The 11,463-nt window shown below is 42.5% G+C and overlaps 1 protein-coding gene across 1 annotated transcript in view; it reads right to left on the bottom strand.

Moving 5' to 3' along the window:
* Positions 1–415: 415 nt before the first annotated feature.
* Positions 416–11,463, bottom strand: part of LOC101152139 (uncharacterized) — a 269,540-nt gene continuing 258,492 nt past the window's right edge. The window contains exon 7 of the mRNA XM_063699796.1: positions 416–638. The gene's annotated coding sequence lies outside the window, so the exon portion shown is untranslated. The remainder of the gene's footprint in view (positions 639–11,463) is intronic.

Raw genomic sequence — 11,463 nt, 5'->3', positions numbered from 1 at the left:
GCTTCACCAGTTTTTGATCCCCTCTATTTTACCCATCTTCCAGAAATGTGAAGAAATCTTTTTTTCTGAAGACTGTCTTCCCATTTTCCTGTCATTGAGTATTTAGACTTTGTTCCTTTTTATTTATTATCATTTTATGGAGAGTGTTGGTACAGAAAGGAAATGAATTTATGTGAGCAACCAGTCAACTCTAACCAGAAGTCATTATTATCAATCTAGCACTGAAAATACCAATCTGCTGGCAGGCCGACCTGTTTACTACATCTTTAAAGGTAAATTCTGCCTTTAATTGGTGCCAATAATTACCTGGTGCCAATATAATTATAAACTATTTACATAGACAGTACTTGAGCATAGGCATATGTGCCAAATAAGATGTTTTCACCTGTAAGTAAGAGGAAACCTTGACACAATATGTTTAAACAATAAGGACACTTATTATTTCATAAATCATTAGGTCAGAGGTAGGTAGGATCCTGGGTTAGTAAAATCAGGGCTCTGTCTCAAGTTCTCTGAGGTTCGGTTCACTCTGCTTTTCTCTGCATGCAGACTCACATTAGCTTCCATCGTGGTAACAAGACAATTTCCTGTATCATCACTAGAGGCAACTAGGGCAACTGGTTTTTCATTTTTATATCCTGTAAGAAAGGAAAAAAAATTCTCAGCCACAAAACTAAAGGTCATCCTAGCAACCTTCTGTCTGCCCCACACCTTTAACAGTCACTAGAGAAGTCTCATGTATTTAACTCTAGGTTCTAGGTTTCTGAAACAGTTACTTGCAAGGTGCTATGGTTTGTTTGTCCCACCAAAACTCATGTGGAAATTTGATCCCCATTGTGGCAGGATTGGGAGGTGGGCCTAGTGGGAGGTGGGCCTAGTGGGAGGTGGTTGGGCTATGGGGGTTGATTCCTCATAAAAAGCTTGGTGCCATTTTGAAGTAGTGAGTTCTTGCTCTCTCAAGACTGGATTATTTCTCAAGGGAATGGATTAGTTCCCTCGAGCATGGGTTGTTATAAAGTCAGGGTGCCCCTCAGGTTTTCCCCTCTTTGCACACATCCCTTTCCCTTCTCCACTGTGTTTTATGTCCCTCCCCGGGAACCCAGCAGATGCTGATGCCACGCTTCTTGCACTTCCCAGCCTGAAGACCCATGAGCTAAATAAACCTCTTTTCTTTATAAATTACCTGGTCTCAGGTAATCTGTTGCAACACTAAATGGACGAAGACACAAAGGAACTAAGATTGCCATGATTTGCATAAAGAAACCAGAATCCGCCCTCAGAACATGGGCTATGTAAGAGGTGAGAATACCTAAAAATATGGAGCTTTGAAAAAAGATGAATGTGAAATATGTGAAATACGATGCAGGGCAGGTAAACCACAGTGTGCACCATTAGTAGTCATCTCAATGACACAGAATATGCTAATGTTTTAATTATTATTAATGCAAACATGGCAATGTATCATTTAAATATTCTCATAGAGAACTGTCCAGAACCTGACCACATGTTGATGAAACACTGCACCTGACCACATTATACTGTTTCTCCAAATGTGAGCTTCCCCATCAGTCTACCTCACTACCCTCCCTACAGAGAGCAGGCTCAGTTTACTGTGCCCTCTGAGATGAAAGTTGTCTGGGAGATCTTAATTGTCAATCCTGAGGAAAGAGTGTCCAGCAAAGGTTTCAAGACAGCTTTGTGGGAGGTAAAGCTACCATGCTGTCCCACCATCAGTGATGTTTGAAAAGGAATTACTTTTATTGTCATTCTCCAACACTGCCATTCCTCTCTGATGCCAAACTTCAATTTACAGCCCAAGCTCTGTTCCTGATCATGCTGCTATCTGCCTTCACCTTCCACATTAATACTTTGTGCTCAAGTAATTCATCTTCAAATGCATCACAAAAGCAACAACCATGCTAAGTTCATCCAAGCAGCATTAAAGTTCAATTAAAATAGAAACTTGCAAAGTGAGAGAGTGTTATCTTACCTAGACCCAAGATTAATTTCTCAGACTTTGGAAGTCCTAGTTTTGTTAGTAAAAAAGAATAAAATAAGAAAAATTATGTAGCTTGGGAAATCTGACCAGGTTAAATTCAGGCAGCTTTGTTTTCATTCATGTATTCATTCCACAGATGTTTCTTTCTTTCTTTCTTTCTTTTTTTTTTTTTTTTTTTTTTTGAGAGTGAGTCTGGTTCTGTCACCCAGGCTAGAGTGCAATGGCGTAATCCCGGCTCACTGCAACCTCCGCCTCCTGGGTTCAAGTGGTTCATCCCGCCTCAGCCTCCTGAGTAGCTGGGACTACAAGCACGCACCGCTATGCCCAGCTAATTTTTGTATTTTTAGTAGAGACAGGGTTTCGCCATGTTGCCCAGGCGGGTCTCAAACTCCTGGCCTCAAGCAATCCACCTGTCTTGGCCTCCCAAAGTGCTGGGATTACAGGTGTGAGCCACCGTGCCCGGCCCCACAGATGTTTCTGAGTATCTACTTTGGGGAAACAGCTGGAAGAAGCCCTTAGGGAAACCTAGATGTTCTCCACCTATAGGGTGGTATCTTAAAATTCATCTCCTCGGGATGCAGATGCTAAGATGGAAGTTTGTGAGCAGGAGGCTTATGGGAGGCGCTTTTGGAGTTAATGCCTATGAGGTAGTGAGTGAAGCAAGATTCATAAATGTAAGAGGTTGAACTGCAATGCAGTTGAAACAGAGGCCTGAGGCCACTCCATGGAAAGCACTAGATGCAGGCTGGCCCTTTATCACTGTCCTGAATTGACACAAGGAGGTCAGTTCTCGGTACCCCCACTTGACCAGTCACTAGAATGCAGCAGCTTCTGAGGAACGGTCATGATCTTAAGCATGGCAGCTCCCTTCAGCTGAAGAAAATTCCTGGACGGAAGTTCAGCTGCGAGCAATGCCTTCTCAGTGCATTGACAGCTGACAAGGAGTGCTTGTCCTGAAGGGAATCCGGGCAGTTCACCGGAGCATCAACTACAGGTCTCAGACTTAAAAATATATCAGAACAAAAAATAACAAATGTTGGTGAGGATGCAGAGAAAACACTGTTGGTGGGAACATAAATTAGTATAGCCACTATGGAAAACAGTATGGAGATGGAGGCTCCTTGAAAAAACTAAAAATAGGACTAGCATATGACCCAGCAATCCCACTGCTGGGTATATATCCAGAAGAAAGAAATCAGTATTTCAAAGAGATATCTGCACTCCCCTGTTTATTGCGGCACTATTCACAAGAGCCAAGATATGGAATCAACCTAAATGTCCATCAAGGGATTAATGGATAAAGAAAATATGGTATATATGCACAATAGAATATTACTCAGCCATAAAAACAAATCAAATCCTGTCATTTGCAGCAGCATGGATGGAACTGGAGTTCATTATCTTAAGTGAAATAAGCCAGGCACAGAAAGACAAATATCGCATGTTCTTACTCATATGTGGGATCAAAAAAAGTGGATTTTATGGAGGTAGAGAGTAGAATGGTTACCAGAGGCTAGGAAGGGAAGGGGAGAAATGAAGAGAAACTGGTTAATGGGTACAAAATACAATTAGGTAGGCCCGGTGCGGTGGCTCACACCTGTAATCCCAGAACTTCGGGAGACCAAAGCTGGTGGATCACCTGAGGTCAGGAGTTCAAGACCAGCCAGACCAACATAGCGAAACCCCTACTCTACTAAAAATACAAAGTTAACTGGGCATGGTGGTGCGTGCCTGTAATCTCAGTTACTTGGGAAGCTGAGGCAGGAGAATCGCTTGAACCCAGGAGGTGGGGGTTGCAGTGAGCCAAGATTGCACCATTGCACTCCAGCCTAGGCAACAAGAGTGAAACTCCATCTTAAAAAAACAACAAAAAAAATTAGATAAAAGGAATATGTTCTAGTATTTGATGGTAAAGCAGGGAAATTGTAGTTAACAATAATTTATTGTATATTTCAAAAAAAGCTAGAAAAGAAGATTTGTAATGTTCCCAACAAGAGGAAAAGATAAATGTTTGAGTTGATGGAAATCCCAAAACCGTGATTTGATCATTACACGTTGTACACATGTATCAAAATATCACATGTACCATGAAAATATGTACAACTATGATATATCAATAAAAGTACAAAAAGAAACGGGAAAAAAAGTATCAAATTGACTTCTGGTCAAAGAGGGGTGAATTATGATGTACATGTTTTGAAGCCCCTACTGCTACCCCAAACACATGGCAATAAAAGATAAATGATAAAAAGTCATAAGCAAAAATGCACATTCATATAAAATATAAAAAATTAAAATTAGGAAGGAGTGTTCGGGTACTTGGCATATTGCCCTAATAGTAACTTTTTTTTTTTTTTTGAGACGGAGTCTCTCTGTGTTGCCCGGGCTGGAGTGCAGTGGTGCGATCTCGGCTCACTGCAACCTCCGCCTCTCTGGTTCAAGCTATTCTCCTGCCTCAGCCTCCCGTGTAGCTGGGACTACAGGCGCCCACCACTATGCCCGGCTAATTTTTTGTATGTTTAGTAGAGACGGGGTTTCACCGTGTTCCCCAGGATGGTCTTGATCTCCTGGCCTCGGGATCCACCCGCCTCAGCCTCGTAAAGTGTTGGGATTACAGGCATAAACCACCGCGCCCAGGCAATAGTAACTTTCTTATAGTGATAAAAGAGAACTTCCTGTGGCAATTAGAGCAACAGGTTTCCTTATTCATATGCTATGAGAGTGAGTGGGAAAATTAACATCCCCTTTAACCACAAAGTCCCTCCCTCCAGTCTTGCATCACGCCAGCCACAAAACCTGTTATCCACAGATAACAGGTACGTGCATCAGTAACCCAAGGTGGCCATGGGGCGCTGGACCAGGCAAAAGGAAGCCAGGAGTTTGGCCTTCTACAATACAATGAAAATCAAACATTCCCCACAATGGGAAGGGGACAAGAGCCTCAGTTACTGCTTGAGCCCAGGAATTAGACTGGCTTTTCCCACCTCTGAAAGAAAGCTGGAAAAGCTAAGAGTTAATCAAAGGGGTAGTGAGACAGGCAGGAGGGATCAGACATAGCGCCCCAGTAAACACAGCCAAGCAGCCAACACAGATGGCTCAGTAACTGCATCTGTGTTCACTCAACATCATCAACAGTAGCCTTCACCCAACAAGAGAAAGTGGGGCTCTGGACTGGGGGCCCCTGAAGGGCCAGCTGCACAATTGTCAATAGGGAGGAATGAGCACAGAGGAAAAAGGAGAGAAAAAAATGTTTTCACCGAAGATGAACCTGGAGTACAAAATAATAAGATACGCGAGATCTAATGTTAAGTAAGGAATTCTATATTATCAACAATTAGGTGATTATAAATGAAAATAACAACAATGAAAATAATAGACTAATCTGAAGTTAACATTAAAATATTTATGTTTTATATCCTTGAAAGAAATAAAGGGATAATATTGCTTTTTGTTGTTGTTGTTGTTGTTGTTTTGTTTTGTTTTGTTTTTTGATACAGTCTCGCTCTGTCACCCAGGCTGGAGTGCAGTGGTGTGATCTTGGCTCACTGCAACCTCTGCCTCTCAGGTTCAAGCGATGTTCCTACCTCAGCCTCTTGACTAGCTGGGATTACAGGTCCCCACCACCACACCTCTCTAATTTTAGTGTTTTTAACAGAGATGGGTTTCCTCCATGTTGGCGAGGCTAGTCCCAAACTCCTGGCCTCAAATGATGTTCCCACCTCAGACTCCCAAAGTGCTGGGATTGCAGGTGTGAGCCACTGTGCCCAGCCACTAATAATAATAAAATGTATGTGTATGTGTATGTGTATGTGTATGTGTATGTGTATGTGTATGGGTTTTTTTGGTTGTTGTTTTTTGAGGTTTTTTTGTTTTGTTTTGTTTTCTTTTCTTTTTTTGGAGACAGGCTGTCACCCAGGCTGCAGTGCAGTGTCGTGATCATAGCTCACTGCAGCCTCAAACTCCAGGGCTTACACAGTCCTCCCACCTCAGCCTCCTGAGTAGTTGGGACTCAGTCGTAGTGCCTCATCATGCCTGGCTACTTTTTAAAAAATTTTTTGTAGAGATGAGGTCTCACTATGTTGACCAAGGTGGCCTCAAACCAATGGCTTCAAATGAGCCTCCCAAAGTGCTGGGATTAAAGGCATGAGCTACTGCACCTAGACAAAACGCCTATTTTAAAATGTCACTTAGAAATGTTGGAAATGGGCCAGGCGCGGTGGCTCAAGCCTGTAATCCCAGCACTTTGGGAGGCCTAGGTGGGCGGATCACGAGATCAGGAGATCAAGACCATTCTGGCTAACACGGTGAAACCCCGTCTCTACTAAAAATACGAAAAATTAGCCGGGCGTGGTCGCAGGCCCCTGTAGTCCCAGCTACTCGGGAGGCTGAGGCGGGAGAATGGTGTGAACCCAGGAGGCGGAGCTTGCAGTGAGCCGAGATCGCGTCACTGCATTCCAGCCAGGGCAACAGTGCGAGACTCCGTCTCAAAAAAAAAAAAAAAGAAAAGAAAAGAAAAAAAAAGAAATGTTGGAAATGAAAACTATGGTCATTAAAAGTTTTTAAATCAATAGATGATATCAACACTAAACTGGATATTGTTAGCAATAATTGGTCAATTGGAAGATAATACTGAGAATTCAACCATAATGCTGCATAGAGAGAGAACAATTTTTTTTCATTAGACAATTAAGGGACATGGAAAATAAATTGACAGACTGCAAAATATGTCCAATAGGAGATGTAAAAGAGAATATCACAAGTGGTAGAATAACAATATTTAAAAAGATAATGGTTGAGAATATTTCAGATTTTTTTAAAGATGCACCAAATGCAGGTGTATAAAGGAAAACAAATGCACATCCATACACATCCTATAGAAATTTTAGTATATCAAGAAAAATAGATAATATTAAAAGCTACAAAAGAGAATGCAGATTATCCACAAAAGAATGACAATTACACTGTCAGCAAACTTCTCATCAACAAACAATTGATGCCAGAAGGCAATGGAGTAACATTATATCGTCACAGTGCAGAGAGAAAATAAGAATAACCTAAAATTTCATATCTGACTAGATTGTCCTTGCATGTGAAGGCAAAATAAAGGCATTTTCAAATACACAAAGATTAAAAGAATATACTGCCTCCAGCCCCTCCTGGATACTCACTGAAGGCACTATGCAAAGACGTAATTCAGAAAGAGAGAATTTTTGTGTGTGTATGTGAGAGACAGAGTCTCGCTCTGTCACCCAGGCTGGAGTGCAGTGGTACGATCTTGGCTCACTGCAACCTCTGCCTCCCGGGTTCAAGTGATTCTCCTGTCTCAGCCTCTCGAGTAGCTGGGACTACAGGTGCATGCCACCATGCCCAGCTAATTTTTGTATTTTTAGTAGAGACGGGGTTTCACCACGTTGGCCAGGCTGGTCTTGAACTCCTTGCCTCAGTGATCTGCCTGCCTTGGCCTCCCACAGTGCTGTTATTATAGACATAAGCCACTGCATAAGGCCTGAAAGAGACAACTTTTGAGCTGGCTGAGGCAGTCAGTAAACAAACATTTATTGAATGGTTACTGTACATCAGACACTGGACTAGACACTAGAGGTCCATGATCCTTGCCCCTATGGAGTTTATAGTCTGGCTCTGAAGAACTAGACCGAAGAGTACCCCAGGCAGAAAGAACTGAGGGTACAAAGATATATGGGCAGGTGAGCGCATGGGGTGTTACAAGAATAAGTCGTGAATAATTAGGCCAAATAGCTCGTGGTTAAAGGAGCTGAAACTGAAAAGAATGAGCCCAGGATGTGCTTCCCAGGCAATGGGGATCCGTTAAGGGCTTTGAGGAGCAATTCACCAGAGTTGAATCTTGGTAATTCCAGTTTGATATTAATGTAATTTGTTAAAAATGAGAATATAGGCAAGGCATGATGGCTCACATCTGTAATCCCAGCACTTTGGGAGGCTGAGGTAGGATTCCTTGAGGTCAGGAGACCAAGACCAGCTTTGGCTACATAGTGAGACCCCATCTATACAAAAAAAAAAAGAAAAATGAACTAGCCGGGCTTATTGGCATGCACTTGTAGTCCTAGCTACTAGGGAGGCTGAAATGGGAGGACTGTCTGAGCCTGGGAGGTCTAGGCTGTAATGAGCTATGATCACAACACTGCACTCCAGGCTGAGCGACAAAGCGAAATCCTGCCTCAAAAACAACAAAAAAACAAGAATGTAGGTCCAGCACCCCAGCACCGTGGCTCATACCTATAATCTCAGCACTTTGAGAGGCCAAGGCAGAGGCTTGCTTGAGGCCAGGAGATAGAGACCAGCCTGGGCAACATAGTGAGACCCTATCTCTAAAAAGATTTTTATTTTCTTGTAATTTAAAAATTAGTTGGGCATGGTGGCATGCACATGTAGTACCAGTTACTCAGGAGGCTGAGGCAGGAGGATCCCTTGAGCCCAGGAGTTTGAGGCTACAGTGAGCTATAATCACACCACTGCCCTCCAGCCTGGGCACTACCGCACTGCAGCCTGGGCAACAGAGTAAGACCCTGTTTCTGAAAAAATGAAGGTGTAGAATGTGTGAACCCTGAATATCTCCTTACAGGGAAAATAGCTGGAGAGTTTTAACTCTCTGTGGAGGTGTTTAAAAGATGTCAACCGTTTTCTGCACACTATAAATTCATCTGAATTTTTCCAGTCCTAGCTACTGACCATCTTATATTTTGACAATATGAGATAGAAAAGGAGAGAGTGAAAACAGGATAAGTTCCAAATAAAAATAGCAACAAACTGAAATAAAAAGGAAAACCCCTGCCCTTTAGTCCGTTTTGCTTTCTGAAAAAGGATGTGCATATGAATTTGTTTCCCTAGCTACCATGTAGAACAATAGAAGATGCCGTATTTTGGTAATTTTATGGCTATTAGAATGATAAAGTGTCACAGAAAGTTATTGCATTTTAAAGCAGTATTCTCCTTCATGCACAGACTCTGGGGAGCAGGAAAAGCTAGGGGAGATTGCATTGTGTACAGAGATAGTTTGTGTGTTTATGGATCCTTTTACAAAAGTTTTGCATACATAGAAGGCAAGATGCTAGCAGTGGCTATACCATGCTCTCAGGCGTTAGCCCACACATAGCTCTTCTGAAGATAAATGCAATATTATGAATCTCACACCAGAGATCCTTCATCACAAAACACATAAAACTGTCTTGCCAGTTTGATTTCATGCTGGAGAAAAAATACATGGCAAGGCACACAATGTAGCAAACACACCAGTACAATCATAGGTGCAGCTTTGCGGGGATACACAGAGGATTCTGAAAGAGGACATGAAGACCAGAGGAGTTTTGATATTGGAAATGGTTGGAAAATTGAAGTGCTTTTTTTTGTCCAGCGAAACCACTGGGTTCTATATCTTTGAAAATTATAAATTCAGTCTTTGGAGTTGAATGGCAAGAAATTTAAATGACAGGATTTTTTAATTTTTTTTTGAGACAAGTCCTTTCTCTGTTATCCAGGCTGGAGTGCAGTGGCATAATCGGGGATCACTGCAGCCTCAACCTCTACTTCCCAGGCTCAAGCAACCCTCCTGCCTCAGCTTCCTGAGTAGCTGGGACCTCAGGCACGTGCTGCCACACCCAGCTAATTTTTTTGTTTTTTGTAGAGGTGAGGTCTTGCTGTGTTACCCAGGCTGGTTTCAAACTCCTGGCCTCAAGCTATCCTCTTACCTTGGCCTCCCAAAGTGTTGGGATTACAGGTGTGAGCCACTGTGCCTGGCCAATGGTAGCATATTTTTTATGAAGTAAACCATTTGATTACTTGACAGGTATCCAATCCAATCCTTGAAATCTAAGCACATCCTAATTACATCTACAAACATGAGGACAGATATGCCAACCACTGTGATGGTCTTTCCCAAGATGCCATGATCTTTGTCAATAGGACATTTTTCCTTGCACTCCTGAGGGACATGAAGAGATTACCCAATCCTCCACCTTGACTTAGGGAGTACCACAATGAAACCTCATAAAAGGAACGACTGTACTTTTCAAAAATGTCAACTCTGCCTACTGTTTTTTGAATCTAGCTCACTGTTGGGAAAGTCTTCAATATGTTTACATTCCTAAGATTCTCCACCATCTCCTGGAGTATATCCTCCAAAGGCCGCTATTACCTTCAGATTCCAACAAAACTCCTTAGAGTAACAAATACAGCTCCTCTTGGCTTTCTCCTACATCATACATCCTTCCCCCCTTACTCACTGGACTCAGGTTCTCCACTGCACTAGGAACATTCATTCTGTGTTTCAGCCTTACTGAGCCACTCATGGTTTTCAGGATATGCCATTCTTCCTTGACCTCCATTCCAGGTTGGTCCCTAAATTAGCTTAAGGAATAAGGGAGTATGAAAAGACTCACCCAGTCCTTCCTAACCCACTTCCAGGGACAGATGAATTAAGTGCTCATTACTTTTAGGCTCTTGAAATGGTGATGGAAGGTGGTGGTGATTAAAGAAGAAAGTTGTAGTTCCACCCAACTCTTGTCTAAATGCCAAAGGTGTGCCCCATTGAGGTGGTGGTAGCTGACATTAGACAAGATGTTAGCGGCTGGGTGAGGTGGCTCATGCCTGTAATCCCAGCACTTTGGGAGGCCGAGGCAGGCAGATCACGAGGTCAAGAGATCGAGACTATCCTGGCCAACATGGTGAAACCCCCGTCTCTACAAAAAATACAAAAAAAAATTAGCTGGGCTTGCTGGCGCATGCCTGTACTCCCAGCTACTCAGGAGGCTGAGGCAGGAGAATCGTTTGAACCCTGGAGGAGGAGGCTGCAGTGAGCCAAGATCATGCCACTGCATTCCAGCCTGGTGACAGAGCGAGACTCCATCTCAAAAAAAAAAAAAAAAAAGAGGAGATGTTAGCTACTGATCCCTCTTGTGCCATGGCTATGCCATGGCTGGGTTACTGACTCCAGAAGCTTTTCAAGAGGAAAACCAAAAAATCAGAGTTAGAACTGAAGTAATAGCTAAACAGGTTTAATGTGCACCCCTAACAAATAATCCCTGAGATCACAACTCTGCCTTCTACCATCTCTCGATTCTCCATCTGTTATCCATCCTTGGTCCAACTGCCCCAGGATCAATATATCAGAATCGAAAGTTACCTCCTAACTTTCTAGTGGTCTTGTTAACTCTTAAGTTAAACACATTAAATGAGAAATAGGCTCCATAGATAGGACTCTATTTCTAGCTGGCTCAACACTTTTATCTTGATTAATGAAGGAAATTATGGTGACCAAAAAACAAAAGATACCCCAAATGAAATATTATTCAGCCATGAAAAAGAATGAGAGCCTGTCATTTGCAAAAACATGCCTGGAACTGGAGGACATTATGTTAAGTGAAAAAAGCCAGGCACAGAAAGACAAATGTCACATGTTATAGCTCATAAAAATGAAAACAACTGAACCT

Source organism: Gorilla gorilla, chromosome 18 (assembly GCF_029281585.2).
Source record: "Gorilla gorilla gorilla isolate KB3781 chromosome 18, NHGRI_mGorGor1-v2.1_pri, whole genome shotgun sequence".
In the NCBI taxonomy this organism is placed as follows: domain Eukaryota; kingdom Metazoa; phylum Chordata; class Mammalia; order Primates; family Hominidae; genus Gorilla; species Gorilla gorilla.
The sequence above is the reverse complement of the archived record's forward strand: the minus strand, read 5'-3'. Positions and strand labels throughout refer to the sequence as shown.